We start from the raw sequence: 16540 nt of genomic DNA, 5'->3' as shown, positions 1-16540 counted from the left end.
TAACAAACACACACACATTCTCTGTCATCTTGGTTTATTGAGCGTGTTCAGTGTCATGAGTCACTGTAGCCCCTCTAAGAAGTTTCTCTTTCTGTCTCGATCATCAGTACTGTTTGCATAAGAATATTTCACAGATTTGGTCTTTAAAATAATTGCACCAATTAAGAGAAACATTTTTTTTGGAAAGACTAGAAAAACTTAGAATAGGTATGCATATCTGTATCTGTATAAATCATAAATGGAGGATGCTGACAGCTCACAAACAAATGATACAAGTTACTTTTAATTTAATAAATACCATTAGGGAAACAAATATGCATTTCAGAACTCAGCCTTCATCTGTGTCTACCCTAACATAGTCATAACATTATATAATATAGCCATAAAATCATATATCAAAAACCACGACTTACAATTATTTCTTTCTATATATATATAACACTTATGTATAATAATTACAACATTTATATTTTTTTCGAGTATTTATATATTACGTTAATTATATATATACAAAATAAATACATATAATTTATCATTATAATTTAAATATAAATATAATAATAATGCATACAGACATGTATGTAAACTTTAATTTTATATATACACATATATAACATTTCAATAATATTATATGACAATTAATAATATATGTAATTAATTATTATACATAACAAAATAATTGATAAATATGCAGTTATTTGTGTGTATATCATAAATATTAATTATATATATTTTATATAAAATAATTATATATTTTTTATTATTATTTGTGAGTGCATTTTAGTGTTTGTATTTTTACATTAATTATATACTGTATGTGCACAATATATATATAACTATTTTAATAGAGATATTTATATAAACTATCTATCTATCTATCTAGCTATCTATCAAATGGTGTTTCATGTTGACTTATATTACATTGCTGAATATGTGAAGTGACATGACAACTTTTTAACCTGCATCTCTGATTGCTCAAATCTTTTGAGTTATTACGCTTACTTATTGAGTCATAGACTCACTGTTTGCCCACAGCATTTATAAACCCGTCCATGTTCATCATCTCACTTACAGTATGAACAGGAGACGTGGAGCGCTGATCTGACACTACAAACTCCACACACAGCGGAACTCCCCCAGTGAGAGACATTTGAGCTACATCTGGTGGTCTCACGCCTCATTGGCTTGATAGAATACTAATAAAAGCCATATGACAACAGCATACCAAGTATGCAATTAATATTCTAAAATATTCTACCGCGGCATGTGGCGGAGACCTGTTAGAGTCACGTTCTGTGCCGGACTGACAGCTCTGTCTGTGTGGCAGCAAAAAGACGTCCTTATTAACCTTTATTACAGCAGACACAACTAAACACATCCACATACACACACAGAGACACTGAAATATACAGTACATTCACTTACACAAACACATATGCGCTTCAAAGCAGACAAGAATGAGTGCATACAAGTTCGGAAAAGCATTCTACTCAGACTAGCTGATTATTTGTTTACTGAGCATCATATGTCAATTTTTGTGCACTGAACCTTAATTCAACCTTAGTCACATTATAACACTTGGAGGGCAAAACATCTATAGAATTGGAGACCAAGCCTGTCGAATTACTATCTATATCAAGCCACGGATATGTCACCTTTATTTATATAGCGCTTTAAACGAAATACATTGCGTCAAAGCAACTGAACAACATTCATTAGGAAAACAGTGTCAATAATGCAAAAATGATAGTTAAAGGCAGTTCATCATTGAATTCAGTGATGTCATCTCTGTTCAGTTAAATAGTGTCTGTGCATTTATTTGCAATCAAGTCAACGATATCGCTGTAGATGAAGCGTCCCCAACTAAGCAAGCCAGAGGCGACAGCGGCAAGGAACCGAAACTCCATCGGTGACAGAATGGAGAAAAAAACCTTGGGAGAAACCAGGCTCAGTTGGGGGGGCCAGTTCTCCTCTGACCAGACGAAACCAGTAGTTCAATTCCAGGCTGCAGCAAAGTCATATTGTGCAGAAGAATCATCTGTTTCCTGTGGTTATCTAGGTAACCTCTCAGTATTTCAATCACAAAAACAGTGGGATGTTCTACAGCACTTAACCTGAAAAACGTTCTGAAAAACATGTCTAATGTACCAAGACAGTGATAATAAAAGATCAAATGCAATATACAGCTAGCCTACTATATCCACCTTGTTTTTAAAGACATAGTTTTGCTTACAGCAAAGGAAAAGCAGTCTCCTCCTGGTTTATATCAAAATCCATTTCTCTTTGCACATCTTCGTTTTATACTTCTAATTCCTGACTTCTCACAAGAACTGACCTTAGCCTAAGTCTCCTACATCATCCGCTGGAACACTCTCTCATGAACACGAATACAACAGTTAGTTGAAGCTAGATATTATGCTTTTAAATATGCCTATTATTCTTACACAAACACATCGCTTTTCTTCAGAAGGCGTTTATTAACCCCCTGGAGCTATGTGGAGCACTTTTTATGATGGATAGAAGCACTTTTTTGGGCTTCAAAATCTCAACCCCCATTAACTGCCATTATAAAAGTTTGGAAGAGCCAGGATATTTTTAAAATATAACGCTGATGGTACTCGTCTGAAAGAAGAAAGTCATCTACACCTAGGATAGCTTGAGAGTTAGTAATCATGAGGTCATTTTCATTGATTGTACGTTTTACTCAAACCTATTTGTTCACATTAATTCAATATGTTTATATAATAATGCTTAATAGCAGAATATGGTGAAATCTACATTACCCATGATGCCAAGCAGAAAATTCCACCAATAAGAGAGTTGCAGTGCACAAAGCATGCAATTTTTAGCTCCGCCCACTCCCATAAATACTTAAATATTTGTGTGTGTGTGTGTATATATATATATATATATATATATATATTGTACAATAAACCTGACATTTATCGTTTCAATAGACACAACTTCTTACAAATAATTAAATCAAAAACAATTAACAGTTTTATTTTTCGATTGTTTTTAATTGGAATTGCAATCCTTACGGGACTGTAGTTCTTTCCCTCATTAAAACCATTAACAGTCTTACACCTTTGTCTTGTCACTTTGTAATGTTGTGATTCACCTTGTAGCTGCCTGGGTTGGTTCACGGATTATGATGCTTTAACGAAGACACTTTTTAAATTAGTATGGAAAAATGAATAGGAATTTTACCTCAGAAAACAGCACCACTGAAAATGATGGACTGTATAACTGTAGAAAAAACCCTACCTAGATAGCATTTATGGCATCACAGGTAAACTATATTATCCTACCTTCATGTTTTGTCCAATGTTTGAAGGTGGCAATCCCAAAATGCATTATAATAATCCCTGCAAAAAAAAAAAAAAAAGCATAGACAGACATGCAGATTACATTTTCATTGAATACACATGTAATACATTTCATTCATTTGCTAATGGGAAACTACGGAAATCATCTGTTAGCGTATAGCATTTACCATTTGTTAAGTTAAGTGCGCAAACTGACGGACATTTACAGAGTTGCTGCCGGTGTTACGTTCCAAATCAGATATATGTACACGTTAAATTATTCATGCATTATTTCCCCTATGCAAATTTCTAGAGTTATGAGAACAGTATGTGTCTCTTAAAAATCATACATTGTGTCTGAATTTTGTCATACACGTCCTGCAAGTTTCTTTTCAAGCACAATGAGAGCAGGGGCTTCGTGCCTAGAGAGCTGACCTAGATATGAGCCTAATGAATGATTTGGGTGGATTTTTATTTGCATGCTCCCCTATTTTCCATAAAATACATATGCATATGTACACATTTGTCATTAAAGGTGCATTAAGTGCATTTTTGTTTGTTTTGTTAGACAATTAGGCTCAACTAAATATAGCTCGGGTCCTTCCTCCATTGTAAGTCTATGGGATTTTGGCACCTGTTTTGCATCTGCCATCGCTTACTAAAGTAAATGCAGACCTGACCTGAACAAGACACATTAATTAGGGAATATTTCTTTCAAATTATATGTCAGAGTTTACTAAGGGTGTACAGATTTGATCAAATCACTATGAGTATGAGAAATAGTAAAGGCTCATTCAAACCTAGAACAATAAATATAAAGTTTTAACAGGTTAACTGGTCTTAATATATAAGAATAGGATTACAAACATGATTTACCCAACTCTAGATTTTAAAGAGGTCAAGCATTTAAAGCAATGATAAAAGACAACATAACTTCAGTGTGTTTACAAACAGATGTTATTGTGCATTGGTGTGAATGGATGTCAATGCAGTTATCGTTATAGTTATATCTTCATAGTGATCGTTATTGGTGTGAATGTGCATTAATCACTGCTTAAACCAGTTTAGTAGAACAAATGACAAACAGATGTGATAAAACAGATTAGTTCACTTCACCCAAAAATGAATATTATGTTTCCATTTGCTCACCATCAGGTTGAAGTCGATGTTAACTCTTTCCAAACCAGCAGAATTTTCTTTCTATTGTGAAACACAAAGAGAGAAGATTTAAAAATATCTGAAAAATAAAGCAGATGATGAAAAAAGAACCATAAAAGTAAACCAAATGTTGCATTTATTGAGTACCAAGTCTTCTTAAGTCTTATGAGTTTTATGAGGAACATGAGTTTTAAAATCCAAAACTGGTTTTAAAGGAGCATTGCTGGTCTATTAGTTGTTTAGACTGAATGGTTAGCAGTGTAGCCATGATGACCAGCCAAAGTTAGCACAGAAGTGACCAAAACCTCCAGTACTGTATGTTACACATGTAACCAAATGTTCTTTGATTGCTAGAATGTATTTGTGCTGCAATATAGAGTTTGACAAAGTTAATGTTTGACGCACAATTTCAACAGTAACAGACTTTACTGTTGCCTTGAGTCAATATACTATGTATTGTATCTGCAGACATTAATTAAATACTACTAATTAAAAAAATAAATACAAAATAAGATGTATACACATCCAAGATTAGCTTTTGTTTAACTTGCTGAATGCAGAAACACTAAACCATGTGACATAATTCAATCATATCAAAACTTTGCATTACAAGCAAGCATTTCCAGTTTCTTTTTATGCCTTTCTGTGCCGTCTGAATGAATCCTTCAGGTTCTCTTCAGGTGGATCCAGAGGGAAAGGCACGTGGCGTTCTCAGCAAACCCTCAAGCTTTTTGGCCCTGAATTTCCATTATCCGTCCTCGTCCCTTCGGGTGAGCTGGAGCACTATTCCAAAGAGAAGCCATCAATGCTTCAGCTCAAACAGGCATTGTCCGAGTTTGAACAACAGCTGGCATCCGTCATTCCCAGCACACATTACGCATCTAAAGTATTGCTGGATTAAAATAATTTGGCATAATTGAGAGATAACGTGAGGCCATTTGCATTGGTTAGCATTTAAAGAAACACATGAGCACCTGGGGTAAATCTAGCGGTGACCCCTTTTAGTAGCGAGTTAAACCCGATCAAGCGACAGGCTTTTTCCAATGTGCAATGAGCCCATGACAGACCGTCAGTCTCTCTGTCAGTAAAGCTTTCTTATCAGCGGCGGATTCACACACTGTCATGAAATGACATAGAGGTGGGGAGGCAATCATCCATGAGCCACAGGTCTTTGAAAACCGAACATTTACTCTTCAAAATTTCACGGAAAAAAGAGGTTTCATTCAAGTCTCATTCAGCTCAATATCAAACTTAATTTCTACCTTTGAATTATATTAAATATAGTGTCAGCTCAGAAGGCAGACCTACAGAGAGTTCTTTTGTTAATTCATTACTGTTTTAATTAAAACATACATAAGCAATGAAAATGTTCTTAAAAGACTTAAAACTTGTGTAAAGAATTTAATCAATACAGTCGCAGTGTGCTTGGGATTTAACCTTTTTTTATCACTACAAATATTATTGCAATTTAAAAGAACTGGTTTCTGATTGAATATATTTTAAAATATAATTTATTCCTGTGATGCAAAGCTGAATTTTCAGCATCATTACTCCAGTATTCGGTGTCACATGATGCTTCAGAAATCATACAAACATATTGATTTGATGCTCAAGAAAAATGTGTATTATTATACATTTTGAAAACAGTTCAGTTTTCGAAAATGTTTTTTTGTGCTTAATATTTATTTTCTGAATTCTTTCAAAAGAACAGCATTTATTTGAAGTAGACATCTTTTGTGAAACAGAAATATTATTTTTACCTTTACTGTCACTTTTGATCAGTTTAGTGTGTATATGCTGAATAAAATGATTTTATTCTTTATGCATTTTTTTACACATTTAGAGTACTGTTTATTAACAACTGCTATAGAGCTAGCCAGAAAACTAGTAATTTAGCTGATACATGAGTTGACAGACTAGTGCAATCAAACTACATTTCCCATCATTCTCTGTGAGAACAAGAATGACAAAAAAACATTGATTACTCACCAAATGCACATCTTTTGCTCTTCATTATGATGCATTAGTGCAAAAATGCTTCCAGAAGTACATTATAGAGCAAAAACATTTCACTTTAGCAAAAATCATTTGAACGCACATCATGCTGTAATTATGATTTCCAAAGATCTTGAATGCAGCATTAGTCACTTTAGCTGCCAATCAGCCAGTCTAAGTGGGTGGAAGTCTCAGCTTGTATATGGTTATTGTGAATATTTACATACTGGTTCAACTCAGGGAACTGTTTACAACAGGTCTTGGGTGACTTTGAAAACCACAGCGTATTTGAGCAAATGGTGATGGGCTGAAGAGAACTGAATGACCCTTTGTCTATTTTCTCCTGTGTTTTTACTGTCTTTCTAGGTCATCCTCATCTCCAGGACCCATGTGAGTGCTCTCTTATATTATTTATTGCCATTTCTAGAACAACTAAAATATCTCAGCAATAGCGTAACATGTTCATAACATGACACGTCACTAGCACAGGATGACTCATTGTCAAGAAACATCATTCAGAGTTAAAAATAATTCATATTTTTGTTGAGAATAACATGTACTGATAAAAGACGCACAAAAACACCTGGAACATGTATTAGTAAGTAAACAAAGTATATTTTTATTCATGCTTTACTAAGCATCCCTGACAAATGTTATAAAAGGAACTAAATATGTGAATTTATTCATATTTTAAGGAGTGACACTGATGAATCTATACAAACTGGCAGTAAAAAAATGTGTCCAACTTCCTGCAGCACATGTAGGTCAGGTAACCTTCAGAAAGATGGAAACGTATTGCTGCATTGCCTCCTGAGGTCCCACACTGAACCCTGGTCCTGCTACATTTCCCACCCAAACGCGAGGCTCTGAATGGATGATCGGCGCCATTTGTGAAGGTTAGACAAAATGCTCCTTTGAATAATTATGTCACAGCGGACCTGCTCCAGATATTTCCAGCAACAATCCTCTATTGCATGACGAAAAAACAACTGTAATTTTTCAGGTAATTTTCGAATCAGGTCAGCGTGTTTTATCTGTAAAGACATACTGGGGGCTGAAATATCTTCAAAGGTGACATTAAAGGGATAATTTTCTCCAAAATGAAACTTATCTAATCATTTATTTACCCTCCAACCCATATGACTTTCTTCTGTGGAAAAAAAGTGGAGAAAATTAGAAAAATGTTTGCATATCTCTGTTCTATACAATGACAATATATAGTAATCAAGCTCTAAAAATGATTAAAAACACCATTCAAATTTTTCACCAGCTATGCTTCTATTCAAATCTTTAGAATGAATCTATGTAAAAAAAAAAAATGTATATATATATATATATATATATATATATATATATACACACACACACACACACACACACAATATAAACAAACAAAACTAATGTAAAATAAAATGTAAAACTGAATGAATTCAATGTACAATAAAATATAAAATAAAAAAAGAAGATTAAAATATAAAACAATTTGCTAATAACATAAAACAACTTGCATTTTGTGCTCAAGAGAACAAAATCATCACTTCCACAGAATAGAAATGGAACATCATTGTATTTTCATCTATGGTTATACTGTACTAATAATGACTTCTAAATTAAAGTAATTATGCCATTCTTATGCACATTTTGGAAATTATATCCACATCTTGTTTCCATGCAACTTTATTTATTTATTTATTTAATGCCATAACAACCTAGTTGTTCAGAATTTAACTTGGTGAGCTAATAGCAACACACATGCATAAATACATAAATACATGTATGTGCTATCAATTACAGGGAGTGAAATACAAATGGATAAATCCCACAGGAATTAAGAGCATAAACAATCCTACAAGTGCTGTTCAGAAAATGTCTGCCTAAGGTACGTATATGGCCGGGAGTGAGGGACCTTTCAGGACTGAAAGACTTTCTGCATACGTGAGACATAAAGCTCATCAATAGTAGGACGATCAAAACCAAAAATTTTGGAGGCAGCCCATATTATAATAATAATCTAACTTCTCTGCTGAGCTGTGGAGCTAACAAACCACACTGTCAATGAGAAAGTCCGTACGCTTGCAATCATAGCTCTATAAAATTACATACCATCTTTAACTACGCCAAACTTTTTAACCCTTCAAAACCAGAGGTGTCCCACCAGCGGGACACCACCGGCACGAAAAATTGCTAAATCAAATTACTAAGCAACCCCTGAATGGAATAACACAAACTATGTATCATTTTAGAGCTTAGAATCTCAGTTTTTAATGAATGTAATTATTTTAATCAACTCTTAACTAAGGCTGAGCAGTCCCTCTAAACTGAAGTGTACCGCAGGCAGGATCAGAAAGCTCTCTCAGTATCTCGGGTTTGGAATGACATGAGGGTGAGAAATTAATGACAGAATTTTTATTTTTGCGTCAACTATTTCTTTAAATTATGACGGCATTTTAATTTATGGGTGAACTGTCCCTTTAAATGCCCTTTGGAAAACTTTCAGCACCAGACTGTCAGTTTCCCTAAAACTCTTGAAGACCTTGAGGAAGAATGAAGGATGTGCGACGCTCTCCCTTGGCCGTACTTAAGAGGGAGGTGCTGACATTCGTAGAGGACATTAATAAGGATGGACGCGAGCAGGAGAAGGCTCATGTGATGAATGAACGGAGCGCTGAGAGACTTCTGCACATTTAGACTGATGTGGAGCTCTTGATCAATGCTCCTCCTGACAGCAGATACACAATCATCCGTGCCGGACAACCCCATTGTTTAAATGGAGTGACACGTCATTTGCGCTGTGCTAAAGGTTAACGACGTGAGAATCACACACCAAATTATCAATTAATCTCTAAGCACATTTGTTCTCTCACCTGTGTCCTCTCTTTCTTTACATCCTCACCTCTTTCTTCTGGCTCTCCTCCTGCGAGTTTTTTTCATGTTGCGTAATTTGTCGGCTTTATCTTGTTGGAAGGATTGAGCTGGCTTTAGGGAGCATGCTTAGATACTGGCTACATCCATTATCTGTCAGAGGATAACCTGATTCAGAGCAGCTGCTGCCAGACATACAAAGACAGACAGACAGACAGAGATAGAGAGACAAACAGAGAGACAGCCCTTGTTCTGTTTAATTGTCAAGCTGATCAATGAGAGACCATCTCGTAGATTCGCCACGAAAGAACTCTTCAACAAGAGTGACAAAAACAAGGAGATTATGGCAGGTAAAAGATGCTGTGTGAATACATCACACTGATAGAGATGATGGGAAACACATCCCTCCAGAATCATTCATTATCCAAGTGTAAATATAATGAGCAATTACAAAACTGATCTGAGTTCTGATCCTGGATGCTGATGCGGGTCAATACAGAACTCCAGTTATACTAATACACACAATAATGTAACAAACACTGGTTCACTACATACTGTGCATCAAAATTTTAAGTTATTTTTATGCCTTTTAGTCATATAGGACAGAAGAGAGATGGCAGGAAATTACCCAAATTAAATAAACCAAAAGGCTATTGACTTTTATTAGGTTTGATGAACTAACAAAGAAAATACCTTTGTTGCGTCAACAAGTGATGACATTTAACACATCATAACAAGTGACATCTTAACCATGTGGAATTCCACCACTGAATACAAAAAACTAAAAGGTAATTGCAACTGTTTGTCTCACAATTCTGACTTCTGAAAAACTATTTTTCAAAAACTTTATTTTTTTTTGACACTGTAAAGCTGCTTTGACACAATCAGTATTGTATAAAGTGCTATATAAATAAAGGTGATTTGACTTGACTTTTTTTCTCGCAATTGCGTGACTTTTTTTCTCAGTATTTTGATGAGTTTGATTGACAGGCGATCTGACCAATCATAATGCAGAGTCTGCCATTTAGTCTGACAAACAAACCAAACAGTAGAGTCGTTTAACGTCGGCAGACGTGAACTTTAAAAACAGTGTGAATAAATGTTTAAAAAAAGACAAAATTTGAAACCTGAGGCTTTGTTTCATGCCAAAACTAACCTGTTCTGTCTTGTCTGTCGGTTCATTGTCATGTCCTTTTTACACAATGTATTTTGCACTGCAGGAGGGCATGATGTCTGGCGTGAGAGCGCCATGGCTTGTCGGATGTTTGCAACAGTAACTAATGCTCAATTGATAATTATAAAGTCAGAATTACGGGATATAAACTCTATAATAGTTGGTTGAAGGCAGGGGCGATTCTAGGATTTTCATTTTAGGGGGGCTCAGCCCCCAATGAGGGTATGATGTAAAAAAAAAAAAAAATGAGTTTATGCTCTAATGCTCATTATTAACTAGTTTCATTCATTCATCCAGTAACATGCATATGGCACAGTTTTATAATCACTGAGGTACCGAATGTGAGGTACTTAGAGGGGTTCGGGGGCATGCTCCCCCGAGAAAATTTTGATTTCTCTGATCTACATATGTGCATTTTAAGATGTTTTGAAGGCCAAAAAATTGGATGACAATAGCTTTAAAACCATGTGCGGGCAGCTGTTTTTTTTCTCACCTCATCAGCATCACACTCTTTTCTCTTGGTTTTTATCTTGCTTTGTCTTTTCCCTCGTAAAGCTGAGCTTTGACTGATATAGACTTTTTATTTTTGTCTGTCAGTGAAGAAAGTAAACATAGGGTCAACTGATAGGTTGATTTATGAATCATTTTCTCAGACAAAGCTACCAGGAAAGCTAGGTGACTAAGTCCATCAACAATGAAATATAAATTATTTAATTTTTTAAGCTTTTTAGCCTTTGTAATCAACAGTACGGTTGGTTATTCACCAAGTCACCCCGTGAAAATCTATTTAATTTCAAATCATTTAACTAACCAGCTAAACGTGTATTAATGTAACTGTCTATTGGCAATATGATTAATCTGTTCTATATTTATTTCTATTTATTAAAAATAACAACATGAATTATCAATTTGCCACTTCTATAAATCAAGTACTTAAAAGAAAATCACAAATCCCTTTTACTCTTACTCTAATATATGTATATACACTCCTCCTGATTCATTATTAATTAATACAAAACTATATGTATTAATACAAAACAAAAAAACTCCAAAATAATAATGATGTTCTCTCTCTGGGCCATCTAGTGCTTTCAGATAATGTGTGTCTTTAATCATTTCTGTGCATGGCAGCATAATGTAATGCCAAAATACAAAATAATATGTTTTAAAGTTTAAAAAGTAAATAAATAAAATAAATCATGATCGTTTTCTAAAGTATGTTTTCATGGGTGTTAATCGCTTCATTTTTGTAGGATTAAAAAACAACTATCACACAAGGGCTGAAGGTGAACGCAGCGAAACGTATTGGTATTGGATGAGAAACCGAGCCGTCCCGTGTGCTCCCAATGCTCCAGTAACATTACATTATGTAAACTGCAATGCATTTATGACAAAGAACTGCATCGATGCAGATGTAATATCATAGCAATCTATCAATAAATGCACTCACGACACACCTTGTACTCTCAGATGTTCGCTCTGCTCGGCGCCACTGAAGATTGAAAAATGCGCTAACTCCAAGCAGACTCAGATAAGGGGAGGAGCCGAAACTTGACGCAGCTTGCGACCGTTTCAAATGAGTTTTTTTTTAAAGGGGACTGAAGCGATAAAAAATGTATTAATCAAATATTTTTTAGGGGGGCTGGGCAGAAGTCCTGGGCTGGGCTGGGCTGAAGCCCCCCTAAAAAGGGCCTAGTGACGCCCCTGGTTGAAGCTTATGAGTTTGTTTGTTTGAACATCAGGAAGGTAGAACCATGCTCATTACAAGATCTCTCACAAAAACCAACTCCACAAATGAGGCTATAATCATAAATGTTTTGAATAATGAACACCGGTCATCCTCACAGCTAAATAAACATTAAAGTCTTATGTATGACAGAGCAGCTTGTGTCTGCTTTTGAAATGAGAAGACATGAAATCTTGATGTGAGATTACAGAACATGAAAGTGTCAACCCACAGAGAAATCCCATCCTCGCTAATGCTAAACCAACCTTATCAGGGCACCGTTAAACATATCATTATGATTTCAGCCTGGTAGAAACACATTAAACAGAATCTCCAAAGATTTATCATTCAATACAACAGAAACCAGGATGATTTTGCATTTGGAAAGGCCTGCAAGCATGAACGGAAGTATGATAATGAGAGAGTAAAATTGAAACAAAAATGACTATTTAAATAAACCTTCCTGAGATAAATGTTTAAATGCAACACCCATGAGCCTTGTGGCTTTCATTCATCTTCATTTCAGCCCTATCAGTATGTCTGCAAGATAGCAACCACACTTACATGATTAATGTTGTGAACAAACCCCTTTCACTTACATGAAAACACGCTGAAAATGGATCCTACTATGAAAAATGTTTTAAAGACTCCATGTTTTAAAGACATTTTATGTCCCATTGTACACACACAAAGACACACACAAATGTTTAAATGGCTGCTCTCTACAGAAACGCCGTCCTGATACGGTGTATGTGTAAGTGTGCGAGGGTTTGGACAATAACGGGATGTCGTCAGATGAAATAAAAAGGATGAAAGTGGTGATTCATCACCTTGTCAATCTCCACAGCACCTTCCTCTTATACATCACTCTTTCTATCACACACACACTTCAGTCTCTCATGCCGCCTCTGTCACGACCTCCATTAACTTATTCTTACACTCAGATGCACATGTTCAAATGGACTCACCCTAAGGATTAATTAGTCAATTCTTTGACAATACAGTGACTTACAGTAATAATAAAAGACAGTTCTTTTGGAGTAACACTTACATTCAGGGCATTTAGCAGATGAACTTATTAAGAGCAACTAAAAACTAGAAATCTTAATGGAATGTTCACAGGTCTCTGGTGCTCAAGTCTAAGTCAAGGCTCAAATCATGTCAATTCTAAACCAAGTTTAAGTCAAGTTTTGGCTTTTTGTCACCATACAAGACAGTTTTATAAACCTTGTTGTAAGACAAATAAATATTAATTAAAAATAATAAATAAAATAATTATGTTTTTTTTATCAAATAATATATTTTATTAATAGTTATTAATGTAGGTTTATATATGTGACCCTGGAGCACAAAACCAGTCTTAAGTCACTGGGTTATATTTTTAGCAATAGCCAACAATACATTGTATGCGTCAAAATTATTTATTCTTCTTTTATGCCAAAAAACATTAGGATATTATGTAAAGATCATGTTCCATGAAGATATTTCGTAAATTTCTTACCATAAATATATCAAAACTTTTATCAAAAATTTTGATTAGTTACATGCATTGCTAAGAACTTAATTTGGACAACTTTAAAAGCGATTTTCTCAGTATTTGAATGTAGTATTTTTTTTTTTTTTTTGTAGCCTCAGATTCCAGATTTTTAAATAGTTGTATCTCTGCCAGTCCTAAGTGGTCTTATCCTATGTGGGCCTGGATCACATATGCTGCAAGTAAAAGACAAAATAAAATAAAATAAAATTAAAATGAAATAATTCATCGTATGGAGTGTGGATCGTATGGATCTCTTAGAATTAAAAAAAAAAATGCTGCAATAATGTAAAACTTTATTTTTTTTCTTTATTATTTATTTAAGAAAACAAAATATGCTTTCTTAAATAATTAAATAATAATATACCTATTTTATTCATATGTATTTATAATGTAGTTTTCTGTACATTGTAAGTTAGTTTTATAAATCCTTTTGCAGAACAATAAATAGATAAATATGAAAAAATATTATAATTTTATGGATGTCTTAAAAAAACTGCTGGATTAGTGGAATTCACAAACAAACTTTGAAAACAAAAATTATTAGTTGAAAAAAGAGTGACAACTTGCATAAGAGACTTCCTTTTATCTAAACAGGTCCATGAAATTCAGAGAAAATGTTTCTCTTTGTCCTTCTGAGTCTCAAGGTCAATTTAAGCATACACTGAGCAGGCTATTTATAAAAATTACAAATGAAATGTTTTTTTCATAATTTGGAAGCAGTCCAGAAGGACTGTGAATTTTCTATAAGCATTCCAATATAACAAAAGTACATTATTCAAATACATCAAGCAAGGCTCTGATAAAGATCACTCACTAGAAAAATCCTGTAGTAATTTCAGTTTATCCAGTTGCATCTCGTTTAGTTCTAAGAGGATTTATTTATCTGATCCCGTCAGGACTGATTCCAAATGATGTCGGAATTCCAATCGGAATGATTACACATTCATTCGAATCTTAACCATAGATTAGAGCCTCATTTGAGCTCCTCAATCACCTCTTGTGAGGTTTGAACCTACAGTCTTTCAGTTGTCATCCCAGATCTCTAACCAACTCTCTCCGTCTTTCATCTTTCAGTCTTTGCCTGCCTCTGAAGTTGGAGTGGACTCCGTGGTGTGTTAGCACTGTGATTTTATGCTCCTTTGAGGTTTCTGAGCTGTGCAATCTGCCTCCTGGAGGGAGTCCGATCCTCTGCCGGCTGGATCGCATTTTGATCATTAAGATCAGAATTAGCCTGACTTTCACACTTCAACCGTGTTAAGCCGTTTAGAAAGGCAGAAACACTGGGATGTGCCACGACTACTGATGCCCCCCAAAACCACCCATTTCCGCATTCATTAAGAGCCACTTTCACGCCTTAATTTGCACAAATCAAACAAAATAGGGAACCGCGTTGCTTATTAGACTTGTGTTCTTTATCCGCCATGTGCTGGCCTTTCATTTGACCACTGCAAGTCCAATCAGAAGCACATTCTGCGCTCACGTTTCAATCAAAGACAGCGGATTAACCGGTTTGAGGTCCTCCACAGGTAATTAAGCCAATTCTACCTGTCTGTATCTCCCCGTAGATTATCAAGAATTGTGCTAAAATTAAAACTGATTCTATTATCACCTTTACTGCCTCAAATAAACTACAGACCAGTCCTTAATCCTGATGGATAAAATAATTACACCCTGAGAGTACAGGTCAGGATTAGCATGATGGGCACACTGGCTGGAAGACTTCATCTGCCGTGGAACTGAACAACAATTAATAAATCTTCAAGTAATGTGCTGTTGATTACTAATGTCATCTTGACCTGAAAGTATTGGCAGTGCTCACTTGAAAGATTAGGAATGAAATGTCTACTTCCTGTGTTAGGTCGCCCCCTAGAGGCAGCACTTCATATCACTGGCCTTGAAACCTGAACAACTGAAGCATAAAGGCCTAAATGATTTGATATTTTAAAAGTATGTTATATATTTACTTAATATATTTAAAATTAAGTCGATATAGCCGACATACAGCGCCGCTGCGCTTCGGGCATCCCGTGTTTGAATCCCAACTTGAGGACCTTTCCCAAATCCGTCCTCTTCTCTCTCTCCCACTTCACTTCCTGTCATGTCTGATCTGTCCTATATCACAATAAAGGCAAAAATGCCAAAAAATTAAATAAAATGTAATTTGTCTGCCTTAATACCTATCTTTGAACTTTAAAAAAACCATTTACTTAACCTATCATTGTGTAGTCCAGTAAAAAATACAATAAAATAAGCTTATTCAAAATATAAATATTATAAAAAAAATTACAAATATATAATAAAATAGAATATATATATATATATATATATATATATATATATATATATATATATATATATATATATATATATATATATATATATAATAAAAAAATAACAATGAGAATATAAAAAAAACAATAATAATAATATTTTATAATAGCATTTACCATTGCTATTCAGCAAGCTAGGAGACCATTTTTAGGCTTTTAAAACCAATTTACTCACCTTATCGTTGTGTAGAAAGGCAGAATGACTTTCTTTCTGAAGCGGACTGTAATAAATCACTCTTATCTGTGTATTTACTGGAAGTGGCTGTGGCAGAGAGGTTGGGCTGGTCGGGTAACCATGGCACAGTTGAGATTGTACCCCTGGAGTCCAGAGAACTCTAGAGAGAACAGGCTGTGCTTTTATTTGTGGATATTGCTGCTGCTAACCTCATCCGTGCTTGTATCTCAGACACATATCAGCTCAGGACAAGGGCACTCGGTTTGAGAGAGCCT

Source organism: Carassius carassius, chromosome 37 (genome assembly GCF_963082965.1).
Source record: "Carassius carassius chromosome 37, fCarCar2.1, whole genome shotgun sequence".
Lineage (NCBI taxonomy): Eukaryota > Metazoa > Chordata > Actinopteri > Cypriniformes > Cyprinidae > Carassius > Carassius carassius.
This window is presented reverse-complemented; position numbering follows the sequence as displayed.